This window comes from Acipenser ruthenus, chromosome 32, assembly GCF_902713425.1.
Source record: "Acipenser ruthenus chromosome 32, fAciRut3.2 maternal haplotype, whole genome shotgun sequence".
NCBI lineage: Eukaryota > Metazoa > Chordata > Actinopteri > Acipenseriformes > Acipenseridae > Acipenser > Acipenser ruthenus.
In genome coordinates this window covers 7,926,993-7,948,166 of record NC_081220.1, presented here as the reverse complement: position 1 = coordinate 7,948,166, position 21,174 = coordinate 7,926,993, and the positions used below count along the sequence as shown (strand labels likewise).

The 21,174-nt window shown below is 38.7% G+C and overlaps 16 non-coding genes across 16 annotated transcripts; 9 read left to right on the top strand and 7 right to left on the bottom strand.

Annotated features, from left to right (window-relative positions):
- Window positions 1-1,630: 1,630 nt before the first annotated feature.
- trnan-guu (transfer RNA asparagine (anticodon GUU)) lies at window positions 1,631-1,704 on the top strand. Its single transcript has one exon. It is a non-coding gene; the product is annotated as a tRNA-Asn (tRNA).
- A 131-nt stretch (window positions 1,705-1,835) lies between these two features.
- trnaf-gaa (transfer RNA phenylalanine (anticodon GAA)) lies at window positions 1,836-1,908 on the bottom strand. Its single transcript has one exon. It is a non-coding gene; the product is annotated as a tRNA-Phe (tRNA).
- A 1,301-nt stretch (window positions 1,909-3,209) lies between these two features.
- On the bottom strand, window positions 3,210-3,422 carry LOC131703439 (small nucleolar RNA U3). The gene has a single exon (XR_009309895.1). It is a non-coding gene; the product is annotated as a small nucleolar RNA U3 (small nucleolar RNA).
- Window positions 3,423-3,561: 139 nt separating this feature from the next.
- On the top strand, window positions 3,562-3,634 carry trnav-uac (transfer RNA valine (anticodon UAC)). Its single transcript has one exon. It is a non-coding gene; the product is annotated as a tRNA-Val (tRNA).
- Window positions 3,635-4,261: 627 nt separating this feature from the next.
- trnaw-cca (transfer RNA tryptophan (anticodon CCA)) lies at window positions 4,262-4,333 on the top strand. Its single transcript has one exon. It is a non-coding gene; the product is annotated as a tRNA-Trp (tRNA).
- A 4,556-nt stretch (window positions 4,334-8,889) lies between these two features.
- trnan-guu (transfer RNA asparagine (anticodon GUU)) lies at window positions 8,890-8,963 on the top strand. The gene has a single exon. It is a non-coding gene; the product is annotated as a tRNA-Asn (tRNA).
- Window positions 8,964-9,097: 134 nt separating this feature from the next.
- Window positions 9,098-9,170, bottom strand: trnaf-gaa (transfer RNA phenylalanine (anticodon GAA)). Its single transcript has one exon. It is a non-coding gene; the product is annotated as a tRNA-Phe (tRNA).
- A 1,302-nt stretch (window positions 9,171-10,472) lies between these two features.
- LOC131703480 (small nucleolar RNA U3) lies at window positions 10,473-10,685 on the bottom strand. Its single transcript, XR_009309931.1, has one exon. It is a non-coding gene; the product is annotated as a small nucleolar RNA U3 (small nucleolar RNA).
- Window positions 10,686-12,970: 2,285 nt separating this feature from the next.
- Window positions 12,971-13,043, bottom strand: trnaf-gaa (transfer RNA phenylalanine (anticodon GAA)). Its single transcript has one exon. It is a non-coding gene; the product is annotated as a tRNA-Phe (tRNA).
- Window positions 13,044-14,343: 1,300 nt separating this feature from the next.
- LOC131703465 (small nucleolar RNA U3) lies at window positions 14,344-14,556 on the bottom strand. The gene has a single exon (XR_009309921.1). It is a non-coding gene; the product is annotated as a small nucleolar RNA U3 (small nucleolar RNA).
- A 139-nt stretch (window positions 14,557-14,695) lies between these two features.
- Window positions 14,696-14,768, top strand: trnav-uac (transfer RNA valine (anticodon UAC)). The gene has a single exon. It is a non-coding gene; the product is annotated as a tRNA-Val (tRNA).
- Window positions 14,769-15,396: 628 nt separating this feature from the next.
- trnaw-cca (transfer RNA tryptophan (anticodon CCA)) lies at window positions 15,397-15,468 on the top strand. The gene has a single exon. It is a non-coding gene; the product is annotated as a tRNA-Trp (tRNA).
- A 1,611-nt stretch (window positions 15,469-17,079) lies between these two features.
- On the top strand, window positions 17,080-17,153 carry trnan-guu (transfer RNA asparagine (anticodon GUU)). Its single transcript has one exon. It is a non-coding gene; the product is annotated as a tRNA-Asn (tRNA).
- Window positions 17,154-18,662: 1,509 nt separating this feature from the next.
- Window positions 18,663-18,875, bottom strand: LOC131703437 (small nucleolar RNA U3). The gene has a single exon (XR_009309892.1). It is a non-coding gene; the product is annotated as a small nucleolar RNA U3 (small nucleolar RNA).
- Window positions 18,876-19,014: 139 nt separating this feature from the next.
- On the top strand, window positions 19,015-19,087 carry trnav-uac (transfer RNA valine (anticodon UAC)). The gene has a single exon. It is a non-coding gene; the product is annotated as a tRNA-Val (tRNA).
- A 629-nt stretch (window positions 19,088-19,716) lies between these two features.
- trnaw-cca (transfer RNA tryptophan (anticodon CCA)) lies at window positions 19,717-19,788 on the top strand. The gene has a single exon. It is a non-coding gene; the product is annotated as a tRNA-Trp (tRNA).
- Window positions 19,789-21,174: the final 1,386 nt, after the last annotated feature.

The window sequence follows — 21,174 nt, the reverse complement described above, 5'->3', positions numbered from 1 at the left end:
TTGCGTGTTCCAATCACGTCGACGTCAAAGCCTTTGTTTCTATTCCACACCATTTAATTTTGTGATGTGTTTGCAAATACTAGTTTGGAAGAATTTAATGTACAGCAAGTAATAATTGATACCTTTAAGATGAACAGGCATTTAAGAATTAACAACGAAGACATAAAAAGGGACACAACACCAACAGAGTTCAAGCCCATCACCTTAACCACTTGGCCACGACTACTTGGTGCAACGTGCCAAGATCTATAAACACAGACCACATATATCACAGACCAAGAACAAATACACACACACTGTTTTAAATAAAACTGACGAAACCATAATCCCTGGTTAAGGAGGCCAGTGCCTTATCCTTTAGGTGACTTCCAGATGGATAGCAGTCAGCGAGACAATACACGACCAGAGGAATAAATTTGTTGATTTTACTATAAAGATTGTTTCAATGAAATCAACAGCTGATACCAAACTCTTGTCAGCACTCAATACCATTTTAATTTCTTTTTTAAATCGGACTAAAATAGCGTTCCTAACACGATTGTATTTTCTGTTGTAAACAGACTACTTGTTGAAGTCACTGAAAAATACTGTGTGTCCAAACATGTATTTAACTTGATTGTTTTAATATTCCAAATAACATATTACTTTGAAAAACATCTCCGTCGGCCACTGGATCGTGGTCTCAGGCTGGGATACGGACCATTGAGAACAGTATAAACGATCTATATCTGGAAGTAGCTTACATGAGAAATGCTCTCGTTAAACATGCTAGGATGATCGACTTCGGCATTCTCCAACTGCTGTTTACATTTTCTAACACGTTATGTGAACGAATACAAAGTTTGACCCTTTCCTTGTAAGTGGGGGTAAGCACAAGTTATTTTCAGATGTAATGTCTTTATTTAAGCACAATCAAGTCCTGCGTAGTGCAAATCACATTACTATATTTTTTATATTAGTCAAGTCCTATTGAAAGAGTTCTTAAATAGTTTCAACATTATCAATGATCAATTTGAAATTTGCTTATTGATTTAAACCAGTATGAGATGCACACTCAAAATGTGTCCCCTTCCTTCAACAACCCCCTGACTGAAGATTGGAGTGGTCATCACTAGCAGCCAGCAGGTGCCCGAAAACAACACTCATTGTCAGCTCGGTGCTGAGAAGTTGCAAGCTCTACTTCATTAATATGATACAATGACTGGGCAACAACGAGGTGTTACTTTAACAATACCAACTAACTTGAGACAGCCAAGACGTTGAAGTATACCTTAAGTCTGTCATGTGATGCAATAACAGATTTTAGCATTTTTGCATTTTCTGCTTGGTCAAACAAGCAGAAAACACAGCGCTGATGCATCGGAACAAAGGTGGATTTTAAAGCGACTGAATCAACGAGCTGAGACTACTTTTTGAAGAAACTGAAAACATACCTCTCGTCGAAAAATGTGCTATTTAGTTAATTTATTTATTTATTGAATTCGCAAATGGCAGACTACATACATGGGAATAAATATAAAAGGCTTGAAGTTTGCTTGCATTGGGTTGCATACATTTAATTGTGATTACAGACTTTTCTGCCGTGTTGCTTTCTTCTTAGATGTGGTCTCAGGTTCGGTTGAGCCGATTGGTCTCTGTGGCGCAATTGGTTAGCGCGTTCGGCTGTTAACCGAAAGGTTGGTGGTTCAAGCCCACCCAGGGACGATGTTTTTGCATTTCTTATTCACATTAGAAAATGGCACTCTGATACGTTGTTATTTCTTCCAATTAAACAGAAAAAAAACATCTCTATTTTTCAGTTCAAAATAATACAAAACAAAAATAGTCTTGCTATTTGCCGATACCCGGGATCGAACCAGGGACCTTTAGATCTTCAGTCTAACGCTCTCCCAACTGAGCTATTTCGGCTTGACAAGACTTGCGTTTTTTGTCACCCCAGTAAACCTGTGTATTATGAGAAACGATCAACAGCTCGGCAACACAATAGAATCCGATGCCTTTACAAATGCGTTTCGAAACACTTAAGTTTTCACCCAGATGCGGTTTTCAGCCGAAACGGGGGGATAAAACTGCCTATGATCAATGTGGGCAGAAAAGTTGCATACTTTGCATACCGTATTGGGAGAAAAGAAAGCGGATCATCAAATTGATCAATGCTAATGTTAAAACAATTTAAGAACACTTTACATAGGCCTTGACTAATATAAAAATATAGTAATGTGATTTGCATTACGCAGGACTAGATTGAGCTTAAATAAAGACATTACATCTGAAAATAAATTGTGCTTACCCCCACTTACAAGGAAAGTGTCCAACTTTGTATTCGTACTCATAACGTGTTATAACATGTAAACAGCAATTGGAGAATGCCGATGTCGATCATCCTAGCATGTTAAACGAGGGCATTTCTGATGTAAGCTTCTTCCACTAATAGATCGTTTATACTGTTCTCAAAGGTCCGCATCCCAGCCTGAGACCTCGATCCAGTGGCCGACGGAGATGTTATTCAATTTAATATATTATTTTTAATATTAAAACAAGTTAAATACATGTTTGGACAAAATATTTTTCATTGACTTCAACGAGTAGTCTGTTTACAACCAAATGCAATCTGTGTTAGGAACGCTATTTTAGTCTGAATTAAAATGGAAATTAAAATGGTATTGCGTTCTGACAAGAGTTTGGTATCAGCTGTTGATTTCCTTGAAACAATCTTTTATAGTAAAATGAACACATTTATTCCTTTTAAGAATAAATAAAATTGAGCTGTCAGAGGAGGATTTGAACCGACACCTCCACTTGGAGACCAGAACACAGAATTCTTTGGAAAGACAGAGTCCTTAAGTCTAGCGCCTTAGACCACTCGACCATCCTGACAAACTGCGTTCATTACAGCAGAAAACCACATTATTTATTTCAGCACAGCCTAGGGTTGTCATATCAAGGCCCGATCGGGTTTATTACGCACATACCAACTGTTGCTCCATGAATGATGTAATGACAAGTGTTAAAACAGAAACGGTTTGAAGCCAACCCACAAAAGTAAGACTATTTATTTCAATATCGTTATAACTATAAACGATGCATGCATTTTACAATAGCAATTGCTATATGACAACGACCAAAAAGTAATTTTGTTGCAATACTGTATACAGTGTGAACAGAATCAGATATTGCTCTGTTGCCTCGAAGAAACATCTACATTTTGTATTTAAAAAGGACGTCCAACTTGGGGCTCGATCCCAAAAGAGAGCGGAATGTTCATCAATGATCAAGAACAGCTACAGTGAAATAGCATTCAAGTCCCGCTTCGCGCTCAAAAGAAAACACTGTAACTCCTCGTTATGGTTAGCGAGACCAGACACTAGAAACGCATTTCACTAGAAACAAACTATAGAAATGATCCCTGAAAGTATAGTCTTAACAAATATGTGGGTAAAACAACTTCCCTACTCCCGGCATGATGGTGTCTGATTCGGTTTCCTTTCTAGAATATTACTTGTTCATAGTAATGTTAATAATTGCCAATGCGTTTCAAACACAAAACTCACTTTCTGACAAGGTTCCATAGTGTAGTGGTTATCACGTCTGCTTTACACGCAGAAGGTCCTGGGATCGATCCCCAGTGGAACCACTTCAGTTTGTTTTTACAATATGACTCCCTGGTCAAGACAAGGTAGTTCTGGGTTTGGCCGATCATTAGATTGCGGATGTAAGGTCTCTGGTCCCATCGTAGAAGCAAGATAGTTTATTCACAAAAAATACATACACTTTTATTTATGTTTCTTTTGTTGGTAAATTAACCCAATACATTATTGCATTCTGTCACGTCATTAATGATCAAAGCCCCTTTGTGCCAGTGCGCATTCAGAGGAGACGCGCTGAGAAAATCCGTCATCTGTGTCACTCAGTACTGCCAGCTTTCCCTCGTTGGTGATATATTGGTCAGCATAGCTGCTTTCCAAGTAATTGACCCGAGACGATTCCCAGCCAGTACAACTGTGTTTATGCCCACGTTTCAAATAATAAACATTATAAAAGCAAATCGCTTTGTTTTATGTTTTCTTTACTTTTAAGCTGAGAATCAAACACACTTCCGACAACTTCATAGCCCTGCTGACAACGAACAAATATTGAGTCGGCTGTTTCCCATGACCCTGGTGATACCGAGTGTTTTCCAAGTATCAGCATCGGACTTAGCATGCCTTTGGCATGCTTGCTGTGCACTCTAGCATTGCATAACAAGCATGCACTACGGCAGGAATTCGTGGCGCAACGGTAGCGCGTCTGACTCCAGATCAGAAGGTTGCGTGTTCAAATCACGTCGAGGTCAAAGCCTTCTTTGTTTCTATTCCACACCATTTAATTTTGTAATGTGTTTGCAAATACTAGTTTGGAAGAATTTAATGTACAGCAAGTAATAATTGATACCTTTAAGCTGAACAGGCATTTAAGAATTAACAACGAAGACATAAAAAGGGACACAACGCCAACAGAGTTCAAGCCCATCACCTTAACCACTTGGCCACGACTACTTGGTGCAACGTGCCAAGATCTATAAACACAGACCACATATATCACAGACCAAGAACAAATACACACACACTGTTTTAAATAAAACTGACGAAACCATAATCCCTGGTTTAGGAGGCCAGTGCCATATCCTTTAGGTGACTTCCAGGTGGATAGCAGTCAGCGAGACAATACACGACCAGAGGAATAAATGTGTTCATTTTACTATAAAGATTGTTTCAATGAAATCAACAGCTGATACCAAACTCTTGTCAGCACTCAATACCATTTTAATTTCTTTTTTAAATCGGACTAAAATAGCGTTCCTAACACAGATTGTATTTTTGTTGTAAACAGACTACTTGTTGAAGTCACTGGAAAATACTGTGTGTACAAACATGTAACCCATTCTTGCCTAAATTTTCTGAATTAAGTTTCCTTTGCTATACTTATGCGCAGATGTGACTTATGAACATTTCTAGTGTATGTTTTAAATTAGCCTTAGAAATTTTCAAAGAAATCATTTTTTTTTCTGTGTCCCATATATGGGACGCCAGGCACAGGTGGGTACATGTTTTAATATGTTATATATCTTACCAATAATATCAGTAATAATATTCATGAATACTAAATAAAGTAATAAACCACAATATTATATATCAATAACTTTTATTTATTAAATAACAATAATTTTTATTTATTATATACCAATAACTCGTATTGTATAACAAGAACTCTCATTTATTGTAAATCAATTAACTCAAAGTAAACAACTTAATTGTATCAACAAGTATGTGGTAAAAAACATAACTCATAGCAAACCCTGCTTTACAGCATATAATAAAGGTAATTTGATATTTGATATTTTTACTTCAACCTGATATTCTGTCAACAGATATTGAAAACAAACTGGGGACCTCTGACACCACTTTGCCAATTACTGTTGGTGGAATGGCTTGAAACAGTCAATGTGCAGTCCAACATGACATTTGCAACATGCAACTTTAGCCTTCTTGCCGCAATGAGCACACCTTCTCTGCGTCTGATTTGTTTTTGGGTAGTGACCTTGTTCATCCCATCGCACAGCTTTAGGCACTTTCTCCTTTCTTTGGCGTCCTGCAGTTAGTGGCCGACCAATGCCAGGAGCATTCCTCGCCTCAGCTGAAAACTTTAGCCTGTACATATTTACCACCTCTCTTCGAAAAGCCAGCAGATCCAGGGATCTATTTTTGTGCCCTGCAGAGTTCCTATACAGAAGCCATGCATTCTGTATGGCCACATCAGGCATGAACATAAAGAAGGGAACCCACCACTTCTTTGAGCGGATGGAAATTCTGTAGTAGCTAATGTTTTGGTCCATTCTATCAACTCCACCCATGTACTTGTTGTAGTATTGAATTACCTGTGGCTCATCAACTTCAATCACCTTCTTCTCAGCCCGAGAGTAGCGCTTTGCCTTTCCGATAGGCATTACTGGCTGACAATTAGATGCCATCGTGACCACGCTGTTATCATTCCATCGTGTTACTATCACACGATTGGTAGAACTGTAGCGGTAGTCTGCACTTCCCCGAGGACTTTTAGACATTGACTTTGTATCTAAAACAGGACAATCCTGCACTCTGTTAGCTCTCAGTGTGCCAGTAGCTCCTATTCCTTTGTCACCCAAGTACTGCAGCAGTGGAAGTGATGTAAACAGATTGTCAAATGTTAGCTGGAATGTCACTTTCTTAGGTAATACTGAAATCAGTCCTGTCACCACAGAGCCACCCAAGCCAAGTTCAGGTAATGTAACACCTTTACCAGCATAAGGTTTGCACTGAATGAGATATCCAAGGTGAGTATTCAGACACCACAGCTTATAACCAAACTTGATTGGTTTGCTCTTCATGAACTGTTTAGCTGAGTGCTTCCCATAATAGGGAATCATGGCTTCATCTATACACAGATTTTGTTCAATCTGGAAGGCCTTGAGGAATCTCTCATTCATCATTTCATAGGATGGCCTTATCTTGCCAAGCTTGTCTCCAACAGGTAGTCTGCTGTTATCAGCAAGGTGCAAATATCTGAGGATCTCTTCGAATCTATCACGTTTCATCAATTGTGATACTGCAACATTACATACATCTTCATTCTGTTCCCACTTCATACGTCTCCTTGGTACAACAGCATACCCGCTTATAAGCAGCACTGCTAAAAAGGCCCTCATTTCATCTGGACTGACAGTGAAGTTCAGCTTACCTTTGAAAGATGCATAGAACTTGCTTTGGTCACACAGGTATTGAATCACTTCTTCATCAAAAAATTGCTCAAACCAAAGGTGTGGTGCCCAGTCATTCTCAGTAATTTGCAGTGTAGTGCTGTCCCATTCAAATTTCTTCTGCTCTGTTGCTGGCAGATCCTTCTTGTACCACTTTTGTCGTGCTGATTTAGCCTGTTTTCGAAATGAATAGCTTGAGGTGGTGATCGTAGAAGAACTTGGCTGTACTTCCTCAGCATCAGTAGCTTCAGGTGGAGCATCATCACCTTCACTTCTGCTGTCATAAACCTTTTGACCATGTCTGTATCCAGTGAAGTCTGCATCTACTCGCAGCTGCTTTCCAGACAGGTTATTCACACTACCTCCAGTGTCCTCATCTCCACTGTCTTCTGCACTGTCTGCACCATCATCATCAGGTGGAGTAATAAAAATTTCAGCCTCATCAAACTCTCCTGATTCTAGTATACTAACAACTTCATGAACACTGTACTTTTTCTTTGAATGTGCCATCTAAACTGTGAATAAAATACTAAAGAAGGAAATAGGTATTACCTGTCAGACAAGCTGAATAAGTTCACTGGTTTCATAGATTGTATTCCTTGGTACATGGGGAATCAACAATATAAGGGAACCAGACACAACAATTATGGCACCAGACAAAAAACAATACCATCATCAACTATATTACCATAGAAAAAAACCTGCCTGCATCTGTCCCATATATGGGACGCTACAAAAACAATGCTCAGTTTAGACAATATGCACATTTTTTTTATAAAATGGTTATGTACAGCTACAGCACACCCTGACCAACATAAATTCATGAAAAAAAAAGAATGAAAGATAATGGCTAAATAGATTTGCATCAATATCTCTAAGCTATCGCTTCTTTGCGTTTTTTGCTCAATTTGAAAGATTGCATTTGATGCCGAGGGAAGAAAAAACCTGGCAGCCAAATAATAAAAGCAGGAATAACAGAACTATAAGAGGGGAATATTTTACAGGTTTCATTATTTCATTTCAGTGAACACACCCCCGAGGAGATGCACATTTTCACCCCGTCCCATATATGGGACGCTAGGCATTAATGGGTTAACTTGATTGTTTTAATATTCCAAATAACATATTACTTTGAAAATCATCTCCGTCGGCCACTGGATCGTGGTCTCAGGCTGGGATACGGACCATTGAGAACAGTATAAACGATCTATGACTGGAAGTAGCTTACATGAGAAATGCTCTCGTTAAACATGCTAGGATGATCGACTTCGGCATTCTCCAACTGCTGTTTACATTTTCTAACACGTTATGAGAACGAATACAAAGTTTGACCCTTTCCTTGTAAGTGGGGGTAAGCACAAGTTATTTTCAGATGTTATGTCTTTATTTAAGCACAATTAAGTCCTGCGTAGTGCAAATCACATTACTATATTTTTTATATTAGTCAAGTCCTATTGAAAGAGTTCTTAAATAGTTTCAACATTATCAATGATCAATTTGAAATTTGCTTATTGATTTAAACCAGTATGAGATGCACACTCAAAATGTGTCCCCTTCCTTCAACAACCCCCTGACTGAAGATTGGAGTGGTCATCACTAGCAGCCAGCAGGTGCCCGAAAACAACACTCATTGTCAGCTCGGTGCTGAGAAGTGGCAAGCTCTACTTCATTAATATGATACAATGACTGGGCAACAACGAGGTCTTACATTAACAATACCAACTAACTTGAGACAGCCAAGACGCTGAAGTATACCTTAAGTCTGTCATGTGATGCAATAACAGGTTTTAGCATTTTTGCATTTCCTGCTTCGTCAAACAAGCTCAAGCCACAGCACACAGCGCTGATGCATCGGAACAGAGGTGGATTTTAAAGCGACTGAATCAACGAGCTGAGACTACTTTTTGAAGAAACTGAAAACATACCTCTCGTCGAAAAATGTGCTATTTAGTTAATTTATTTATTTATTGAATTTGCAAATGGCAGACTACATACATGGGAATAAATATAAAAGGCTTGAAGTTTGCTTGCATTGCATACATTTAATTGTGATTACAGACTTTTCTGCCGTGTTGCTTTCTTCTTAGATGTGGTCTCAGGTTCGGTTGAGCCGATTTGTCTCTGTGGTGCAATTGGTTAGCGCGTTCGGCTGTTAACCGAAAGGTTGGTGGTTCAAGCCCACCCAGGGACGATGTTTTTGCATTTCTTAATCACATTAGAAAATGGCACTCTGATACGTTGTTATTTCTTCCAATTAAACAGAACAAAAAAAAACGCTCTATTTTTCAGTTCAAAATAATACAAAACAAAAATAGTCTTGCTATTTGCCGAAACCCGGGATCGAATCAGGGACCTTTAGATCTTCAGTCTAACGCTCTCCCAACTGAGCTATTTCGGCTTGACAAGACTTGCGTTTTTTGTCACCCCAGTAAACCTGTGTATTATGAGAAACGATCAACAGCTCGGCAACACAATAGAATCCGATGCCTTTACAAATGCGTTTCGAAACACTTAAGTTTTCACCCAGATGCGGTTTTCAGCCGAAACGGGGGGATAAAACTGCCTATGATCAAAGTGGGCAGAAAAGTTGCATACTTTGCATACCGTATTGGGAGAAAAGAAAGCGGATCATCAAATTGATCAATGCTAATGTTAAAACAATTTAAGAACACTTTACATAGGCCTTGACTAATATAAAAAATATAGTAATGTGATTTGCATTACGCAGGACTAGATTGAGCTTAAATAAAGACATTACATCTGAAAATAAATTGTGCTTACCCCCACTTACAAGGAAAGTGTCCAACTTTGTATTCGTACTCATAACGTGTTATAACATGTAAACAGCAATTGGAGAATGCCGATGTCGATCATCCTAGCATGTTAAACGAGGGCATTTCTGATGTAAGCTTCTTCCACTAATAGATCGTTTATACTGTTCTCAAAGGTCCGCATCCCAGCCTGAGACCTCGATCCAGTGGCCGACGGAGATGTTATTCAATTTAATATATTATTTTTAATATTAAAACAAGTTAAATACATGTTTGGACAAAATATTTTTCATTGACTTCAACGAGTAGTCTGTTTACAACCAAATGCAATCTGTGTTAGGAACGCTATTTTAGTCTGAATTAAAATGGAAATTAAAATGGTATTGCGTTCTGACAAGAGTTTGGTATCAGCTGTTGATTTCCTTGAAACAATCTTTTATAGTAAAATGAACACATTTATTCCTTTTAAGAATAAATAAAATTGAACTGTCAGAGGAGGATTTGAACCGACACCTCCACTTGGAGACCAGAACACAGAATTCTTTGGAAAGACAGAGTCCTTAAGTCTAGCGCCTTAGACCACTCGACCATCCTGACAAACTGCGTTCATTACAGCAGAAAACCGCATTATTTATTTCAGCACAGCCTAGGGTTGTCATATCAAGGCCCGATCGGGTTTATTACGCACATACCAACTGTTGCTCCATGAATGATGTAATGACAAGTGTTAAAACAGAAACGGTTTGAAGCCAACCCACAAAAGTAAGACTATTTATTTCAATATCGTTATAACTATAAACGATGCACGCATTTTACAATAGCAATTGCTATATGACAACGACCAAAAAGTAATTTTGTTGCAATACTGTATACAGTGTGAACAGAATCAGATATTGCTCTGTTGCCTCGAAGAAACATCTACATTTTGTATTTAAAAAGGACGTCCAACGTGGGGCTCGATCCCAAAAGAGAGCGGAATGTTCATCAATGATCAAGAACAGCTACAGTGAAATAGCATTCAAGTCCCGCTTCGTGCTCAGAAGAAAACACTGTAACTCCTCGTTATGGTTAGCGAGACCAGACACTAGAAACGCATTTCACTAGAAACAAACTATAGAAATGATCCCTGAAAGTATAGTCTTAACAAATATGTGGGTAAAACAACTTCCCTACTCCCGGCATGATGGCGTCTGATTCGGTTTCCTTTCTAGAATATTACTTGTTCATAGTAATGTTAATAATTGCCAATGCGTTTCAAACACAAAACTCACGTTCTGACAAGGTTCCATAGTGTAGTGGTTATTACGTCTGCTTTACACGCAGAAGGTCCTGGGTTCGATCCCCACTTCAGTTTGTTTTTACAATATGACTCCCTGGTCAAGACAAGGTAGTTCTGGGTTTGGCCGATCATTAGATTGCGGATGTAAGGTCTCTGGTCCCATCGTAAAAGCAAGATAGTTTATTCACAAAAAAATACATACACTTTTATTTATGTTTCTTTTGTTGGTAAATTAAACCAATACATTATTGCATTCTGTCACGTCATTAGATGATCAAAGCCCCTTTGTGCCAGTGCGCATTCAGAGGAGACGCGCTGAGAAAATCCGTCATCTGTGTCACTCAGTACTGCCAGCTTTCCCTCGTTGGTGATATATTGGTCAGCATAGCTGCTTTCCAAGTAATTGACCCGAGACGATTCCCAGCCAGTACAACTGTGTTTATGCCCACGTTTCAAATAATAAACATTATAAAAGCAAATCGCTTTGTTTTATGTTTTCTTTACTTTTAAGCTGAGAATCAAACACACTTCCGACAACTTCATAGCCCTGCTGACTACGAACAAATATTGAGTCGTCTATTTCCCATGACCCTGGTGATACTGAGTGTTTTCCAAGTATCAGCATCGGACTTAGCATGCCTTTGGCATGCTTGCTGTGCACTCTAGCATTGCATAACAAGCATGCACCACGACAGGAATTCGTGGCGCAACGGTAGCGCGTCTGACTCCAGATCAGAAGGTTGCGTGTTCAAATTACGTCGAGGTCAAAGCCTTCTTTGTTTCTATTCCACACTATTTAATTTTGTAATGTGTTTGCAAATACTAGTTTGGACGAATTTAATGTACAGCAAGAAATAATTGATACCTTTAAGCTGAACAGGCATTTAAGAATTAACAACGAAGACATAAAAAGGGACACAACGCCAACAGAGTTCAAGCCCATCACCTTAACCACTTGGCCACGACTACTTGGTGCAACGTGCCAAAATCTATAAACACAGACCACATATATCACCAACCAAGAACAAATACACACACACTGTTTTAAATAAAACTGACGAAACCATAATCCCTGGTTTAGGAGGCCAGTGCCTTATCCTTTAGGTGACTTCCAGGTGGATAGCAGTCAGCGAGACAATACACGACCAGAGGAATAAATGTGTTCATTTTACTATAAAGATTGTTTCAATGAAATCAACAGCTGATACCAAACTCTTGTCAGCACTCAATACCATTTTAATTTATTTTTAAATCGGACTAAAATAGCGTTCCTAACACAGATTGTATTTTTGTTGTAAACAGACTACTTGTTGAAGTCACTGGAAAATACTGTGTGTCCAAACATGTAATTAACTTGATTGTTTTAATATTCCAAATAACATATTACTTTGAAAAACATCTCCGTTGGCCACTGGATCGTGGTCTCAGGCTGGGATACGGACCATTGAGAACAGTATAAACGCTCTATGACTGGAAGTAGCTTACATGATAAATGCTCTCGTTTAACATGCTAGGATGATCGACTTCAGCATTCTCCAACTGCTGTTTACATTTTCTAACACGTTATGAGAACGAATACAAAGTTTGACCCTTTCCTTGTAAGTGGGGGTAAGCACAAGTTATTTTCAGATGTAATGTCTTTATTTAAGCTCAATCAAGTCCTGCGTAGTGTAAATCACATTACTATATTTTTTATATTAGTCAAGTCCTATTGAAAGAGTTCTTAAATAGTTTCTACATTATCAATGATCAATTTGAAATTTGCTTATTGATTTAAACCAGTATGAGATGCACACTCAAAATGTGTCCCCTTCCTTCAACAACCACCCGACTGAAGATTGGAGTGGTCATCACTAGCAGCCAGCAGGTGCCCGAAAACAACACTCATTGTCAGCTCGGTGCTGAGAAGTGGCAAGCTCTACTTCATTAATATGATACAATGACTGGGCAACAACGAGGTGTTACATTAACAATACCAACTAACTTGAGACAGCCAAGACGTTGAAGTATACCTTAAGTTTTTGCATTTCTTAATCACATTAGAAAATGGCACTCTGATACGTTGTTATTTCTTCCAATTACACAGAACAAAAAAAACGCTCTTTTTTTCTGTTCAAAATAATACAAAACAAAAATAGTCTTGCTACTTGCCGAAACCCGGGATCGAACCAGGGACCTTTAGATCTTCAGTCTAACGCTCTCCCAACTGAGCTATTTCGGCTTGACAAGACTTGCGTTTTTTGTCACCCCAGTAAACCTGTGTATTATGAGAAACGTCAACAGCTCGGCAACACAATAGAATCCGATGCCTTTACAAATGCGTTTCGAAACACTTAAGTTTTCTCCCAGATGCGGTTTTCAGCCGAAACGGGGGGATAAAACTGCCTATGATCAAAGTGGGCAGAAAAGTTGCATAATTTGCATACCGTATTGGGAGAAAAGAAAACGGATCATCAAATTGATCAATGCTAATGTTAAAACAATTTAAGAACACTTTACATAGGCCTTGACTAATATAAAAATATAGTAATGTGATTTGCATTACGCAGGACTAGATTGAGCTTAAATAAAGACATTACATCTGAAAATAAATTGTGCTTACCCCCACTTACAAGGAAAGTGTCCAACTTTGTATTCGTACTCATAACGTGTTATAACATGTACACAGCAATTGGAGAATACCGATGTCGATCATCCTAGCATGTTAAACGAGGGCATTTCTGATGTAAGCTACTTCCACTAATAGATCGTTTATACTGTTCTCAAAGGTCCGCATCCCAGCCTGAGACCACGATCCAGTGGCCGACGGAGATGTTATTCAATTTAATACATTATTTTTAATATTAAAACAAGTTAAATACATGTTTGGACAAAATATTTTTCATTGACTTCAACGAGTAGTCTGTTTACAACCAAATGCAATCTGTGTTAGGAACGCTATTTTAGTCTGAATTAAAATGGAAATTAAAATGGTATTGCGTTCTGACAAGAGTTTGGTATCAGCTGTTGATTTCCTTGAAACAATCTTTTATAGTAAAATGAACACATTTATTCCTTTTAAGAATAAATAAAATTGAGCTGTCAGAGGAGGATTTGATCAGACACCTCCACTTGGAGACCAGAACACAGAATTCTTTGGAAAGACAGAGTCCTTAAGTCTAGCGCCTTAGACCACTCGACCATCCTGACAAACTGCGTTCATTACAGCAGAAAACCGCATTATTTATTTCAGCACAGCCTAGGGTTGTCATATCAAGGCCCGATCGGGTTTATTACGCACATACCAACTGTTGCTCCATGAATGATGTAATGACAAGTGTTAAAACAGAAACGGTTTGAAGCCAACCCACAAAAGTAAGACTATTTATTTCAATATCGTTATAACTATAAACGATGCACGCATTTTACAATAGCAATTGCTATATGACAACGACCAAAAAGTAATTTTGTTGCAATACTGTATACAGTGTGAACAGAATCAGATATTGCTCTGTTGCCTCGAAGAAACATCTACATTTTGTATTTAAAAAGGACGTCCAACGTGGGGCTCGATCCCAAAAGAGAGCGGAATGTTCATCAATGATCAAGAACAGCTACAGTGAAATAGCATTCAAGTCCCGCTTCGCGCTCAAAAGAAAACACTGTAACTCCTCGTTATGGTTAGCGAGACCAGACACTAGAAACGCATTTCACTAGAAACAAACTATAGAAATGATCCCTGAAAGTATAGTCTTAACAAATATGTGGGTAAAACAACTTCCCTACTCCCGGCATGATGGTGTCTGATTAGGTTTCCTTTCTAGAATATTACTTGTTCATAGTAATGTTAATAATTGCCAATGCGTTTCAAACACAAAACTCACTTTCTGACAAGGTTCCATAGTGTAGTGGTTATCACGTCTGCTTTACACGCAGAAGGTCCTGGGTTCGATCCCCAGTGGAACCACTTCAGTTTGTTTTTACAATATGACTCCCTGGTCAAGACAAGGTAGTTCTGGGTTTGGCCGATCATTAGATTGCGGATGTAAGGTCTCTGGTCCCATCGTAGAAGCAAGATAGTTTATTCACAAAAAATACATACACTTTTATTTATGTTTCTTTTGTTGGTAAATTAACCCAATACATTATTGCATTCTGTCACGTCATTAGATGATCAAAGCCCCTTTGTGCCAGTGCGCATTCAGAGGAGACGCGCTGAGAAAATCCGTCATCTGTGTCACTCAGTACTGCCAGCTTTCCCTCGTTGGTGATATATTGGTCAGCATAGCTGCTTTCCAAGTAATTGACCCGAGACGATTCCCAGCCAGTACAACTGTGTTTATGCCCACGTTTCAAATAATAAACATTATAAAAGCAAATCGCTTTGTTTTATGTTTTCTTTACTTTTAAGCTGAGAATCAAACACACTTCCGACAACTTCATAGCCCTGCTGACAACGAACAAATATTGAGTCGGCTGTTTCCCATGACCCTGGTGATACCGAGTGTTTTCCAAGTATCAGCATCGGACTTAGCATGCCTTTGGCATGCTTGCTGTGCACTCTAGCATTGCATAACAAGCATGCATTACGGCAGGAATTCGTGGCGCAACGGTAGCGCGTCTGACTCCAGATCAGAAGGTTGCGTGTTCAAATCACGTCGAGGTCAAAGCCTTCTTTGTTTCTATTCCACACCATTTAATTTTGTAATGTGTTTGCAAATACTAGTTTGGAAGAATTTAATGTACAGCAAGTAATAATTGATACCTTTAAGCTGAGCAGGCATTTAAGAATTAACAACGAAGACATAAAAAGGGACACAACGCCAACAGAGTTCAAGCCCATCACCTTAACCACTTGGCCACGACTACTTGGTGCAACGTGCCAAGATCTATAAACACAGACCACATATATCACAGACCAAGAACAAATACACACACACTGTTTTAAATAAAACTGACGAAACCATAATCCCTGGTTTAGGAGGCCAGTGCCTTATCCTTTAGGTGACTTCCAGGTGGATAGCAGTCAGCGAGACAATACACGACCAGAGGAATAAATGTGTTCATTTTACTATAAAGATTGTTTCAATGAAATCAACAGCTGATACCAAACTCTTGTCAGCACTCAATACCATTTTAATTTCTTTTTTAAATCGGACTAAAATAGCGTTCCTAACACAGATTGTATTTTTGTTGTAAACAGACTACTTGTTGAAGTCACTGGAAAATACTGTGTACAAACATGTAATTAACTTGATTGTTTTAATATTCCAAATAACATATTACTTTGAAAAACATCTCCGTCGGCCACTGGATCGTGGTCTCAGGCTGGGATACGGACCATTGAGAACAGTATAAACGATCTATGACTGGAAGTAGCTTACATGAGAAATGCTCTCGTTAAACATGCTAGGATGATCGACTTCGGCATTCTCCAACTGCTGTTTACATTTTCTAACACGTTATGAGAACGAATACAAAGTTTGACCCTTTCCTTGTAAGTGGGGGTAAGCACAAGTTATTTTCAGATGTTATGTCTTTATTTAAGCACAATCAAGTCCTGCGTAGTGCAAATCACATTACTATATTTTTTATATTAGTCAAGTCCTATTGAAAGAGTTCTTAAATAGTTTCAACATTATCAATGATCAATTTGAAATTTGCTTATTGATTTAAACCAGTATGAGATGCACACTCAAAATGTGTCCCCTTCCTTCAACAACCCCCTGACTGAAGATTGGAGTGGTCATCACTAGCAGCCAGCAGGTGCCCGAAAACAACACTCATTGTCAGCTCGGTGCTGAGAAGTGGCAAGCTCTACTTCATTAATATGATACAATGACTGGGCAACAACGAGGTGTTACATTAACAATACCAACTAACTTGAGACAGCCAAGACGTTGAAGTATACCTTAAGTCTGTCATGTGATGCAATAACAGGTTTTAGCATTTTTGCATTTCCTGCTTCGTCAAACAAGCTCAAGCCACAGCACACAGCGCTGATGCATCGGAACAGAGGTGGATTTTAAAGCGACTGAATCAACGAGCTGAGACTACTTTTTGAAGAAACTGAAAACATACCTCTCGTCGAAAAATGTGCTATTTAGTTAATTTATTTATTTATTGAATTTGCAAATGGCAGACTACATACATGGGAATAAATATAAAAGGCTTGAAGTTTGCTTGCATTGGGTTGCATACATTTAATTGTGATTACAGACTTTTCTGCCGTGTTGCTTTCTTCTTAGATGTGGTCTCAGGTTCGGTTGAGCCGATTTGTCTCTGTGGCGCAATTGGTTAGCGTGTTCGGCTGTTAACCGAAAGGTTGGTGGTTCAAGCCCACCCAGGGACGATGTTTTTGCATTTCTTAATCACATTAGAAAATGGCACTCTGATACGTTGTTATTTCTTCCAATTAAACAGAACAAAAAAAACCGCTCTATTTTTCAGTTCAAAATAATACAAAACAAAAATAGACTTGCTATTTACCGAAACCCGGGATCGAACTAGGGACCTTTAGATCTTCAGTCTAACGCTCTCCCAACTGAGCTATTTCGGCTTGACAAGACTTGCGTTTTTTGTCACCCCAGTAAACCTGTGTATTATGAGAAACGATCAACAGCTCGGCAACACAATAGAATCCGATGCCTTTACAAATGCGTTTCGAAACACTTAAGTTTTCACCCAGATGCGGTTTTCAGCCGAAACGGGGGGATGAAACTGCCTATGATCAAAGTGGGCAGAAAAGTTGCATACTTTGCATACCGTATTGGGAGAAAAGAAAGCGGATCATCAAATTGATCAATGCTAATGTTAAAACAATTTAAGAACACTTTACATAGGCCTTGACTAATATAAAAAATATAGTAATGTGATTTGCATTACGCAGGACTAGATTGAGCTTAAATAAAGACATTACATCTGAAAATAAATTGTGCTTACCCCCACTTACAAGGAAAGTGTCCAACTTTGTATTCGTACTCATAACGTGTTATAACATGTAAACAGCAATTGGAGAATGCCGATGTCGATCATCCTAGCATGTTAAACGAGGGCATTTCTGATGTAAGCTTCTTCCACTAATAGATCGTTTATACTGTTCTCAAAGGTCCGCATCCCAGCCTGAGACCTCGATCCAGTGGCCGACGGAGATGTTATTCAATTTAATATATTATTTTTAATATTAAAACAAGTTAAATACATGTTTGGACAAAATATTTTTCATTGACTTCAACGAGTAGTCTGTTTACAACCAAATGCAATCTGTGTTAGGAACGCTATTTTAGTCTGAATTAAAATGGAAATTAAAATGGTATTGCGTTCTGACAAGAGTTTGGTATCAGCTGTTGATTTCCTTGAAACAATCTTTTATAGTAAAATGAACACATTTATTCCTTTTAAGAATAAATAAAATTGAACTGTCAGAGGAGGATTTGAACCGACACCTCCACTTGGAGACCAGAACACAGAATTCTTTGGAAAGACAGAGTCCTTAAGTCTAGCGCCTTAGACCACTCGACCATCCTGACAAACTGCGTTCATTACAGCAGAAAACCGCATTATTTATTTCAGCACAGCCTAGGGTTGTCATATCAAGGCCCGATCGGGTTTATTACGCACATACCAACTGTTGCTCCATGAATGATGTAATGACAAGTGTTAAAACAGAAACGGTTTGAAGCCAACCCACAAAAGTAAGACTATTTATTTCAATATCGTTATAACTATAAACGATGCACGCATTTTACAATAGCAATTGCTATATGACAACGACCAAAAAGTAATTTTGTTGCAATACTGTATACAGTGTGAACAGAATCAGATATTGCTCTGTTGCCTCGAAGAAACATCTACATTTTGTATTTAAAAAGGACGTCCAACTTGGGGCTCGATCCCAAAAGAGAGCGGAATGTTCATCAATGATCAAGAACAGCTACAGTGAAATAGCATTCAAGTCCCGCTTCGCGCTCAAAAGAAAACACTGTAACTCCTCGTTATGGTTAGCGAGACCAGACACTAGAAACGCATTTCACTAGAAACAAACTATAGAAATGATCCCTGAAAGTATAGTCTTAACAAATATGTGGGTAAAACAACTTCCCTACTTCCGGCATGATGGTGTCTGATTCGGTTTCCTTTCTAGAATATTACTTGTTCATAGTAATGTTAATAATTGCCAATGCGTTTCAAACACAAAACTCACTTTCTGACAAGGTTCCATAGTGTAGTGGTTATCACGTCTGCTTTACACGCAGAAGGTCCTGGGTTCGATCCCCAGTGGAACCACTTCAGTTTGTTTTTACAATATGACTCCCTGGTCAAGACAAGGTAGTTCTGGGTTTGGCCGATCATTAGATTGCGGATGTAAGGTCTCTGGTCCCATCGTAGAAGCAAGATAGTTTATTCACAAAAAATACATACACTTTTATTTATGTTTCTTTTGTTGGTAAATTAACCCAATACATTATTGCATTCTGTCACGTCATTAGATGATCAAAGCCCCTTTGTGCCAGTGCGCATTCAGAGGAGACGCGCTGAGAAAATCCGTCATCTGTGTCACTCAGTACTGCCAGCTTTCCCTCGTTGGTGATATATTGGTCAGCATAGCTGCTTTCCAAGTAATTGACCCGAGACGATTCCCAGCCAGTACAACTGTGTTTATGCCCACGTTTCAAATAATAAACATTATTAAAGCAAATCGCTTTGTTTTATGTTTTCTTTACTTTTAAGCTGAGAATCAAACACACTTCCGACAACTTCATAGCCCTGCTGACTACGAACAAATATTGAGTCGGCTGTTTCCCATGACCCTGGTGATACCGAGTGTTTTCCCAAGTATCAGCATCGGACTTAGCATGCCTTTGGCATGCTTGCTGTGCACTCTAGCATTGCATAACAAGCATGCACTCCGGCAGGAATTCGTGGCGCAACGGTAGCGCGTCTGACTCCAGATCAGAAGGTTGCGTGTTCAAATCACGTCGAGGTCAAAGCCTTCTTTGTTTCTATTCCACACCATTTAATTTTGTAATGTCTTTGCAAATACTAGTTTGGAAGAATTTAATGTACAGCAAGTAATAATTGATACCTTTAAGTTGAACAGGCATTTAAGAATTAACAACAAAGACATAAAAAGGGACACAACGCCAACAGAGTTCAAGCCCATCACCTTAACCACTTGGCCACGACTACTTGGTGCAACGTGCCAAGATCTATAAACACAGACCACATATATCACAGACCAAGAACAAATACACACACACTGTTTTAAATAAAACTGACGAAACCATAATCCCTGGTTTAGGAGGCCAGTGCCTTATCCTTTAGGTGACTTCCAGGTGGATAGCAGTCAGCGAGACAATACACGACCAGAGGAATAAATGTGTTCATTTTACTATAAAGATTGTTTCAATGAAATCAACAGCTGATACCAAACTCTTGTCAGCACTCAATACCATTTTAATTTCTTTTTTAAATCGGACTAAAATAGCGTTCCTAACACAGATTGTATTTTTGTTGTAAACAGACTACTTGTTGAAGTCACTGGAAAATACTGTGTGTACAAACATGTAATTAACTTGATTGTTTTAATATTCCAAATAACATATTACTTTGAAAATCATCTCCGTCGGCCACTGGATCGTGGTCTCAGGCTGGGATACGGATCATTGAGAACAGTATAAACGATCTATGACTGGAAGTAGCTTACATGAGAAATGCTCTCGTTAAACATGCTAGGATGATCGACTTCGGCATTCTCCAACTGCTGTTTACATTTTCTAACACGTTATGAGAACGAATACAAAGTTTGACCCTTTCCTTGTAAGTGGGGGTAAGCACAAGTTATTTTCAGATGTTATGTCTTTATTTAAGCACAATCAAGTCCTGCGTAGTGCAAATCACATTACTATATTTTTTTATATTAGTCAAGTCCTATTGAAAGAGTTCTTAAATAGTTTCAACATTATCAATGATCAATTTGAAATTTGCTTATTGATTTAAACCAGTATGAGATGCACACTCAAAATGTGTCCCCTTCCTTCAACAACCCCCTGACTGAAGATTGGAGTGGTCATCACTAGCAGCCAGCAGGTGCCCGAAAACAACACTCATTGTCAGCTCGGTGCTGAGAAGTGGCAAGCTCTACTTCATTAATATGATACAATGACTGGGCAACAACGAGGTCTTACATTAACAATACCAACTAACTTGAGACAGCCAAGACGTTGAAGTATACCTTAAGTCTGTCATGTGATGCAATAACAGGTTTTAGCATTTTTGCATTTCCTGCTTCGTCAAACAAGCTCAAGCCACAGCACACAGCGCTGATGCATCGGAACAGAGGTGGATTTTAAAGCGACTGAATCAACGAGCTG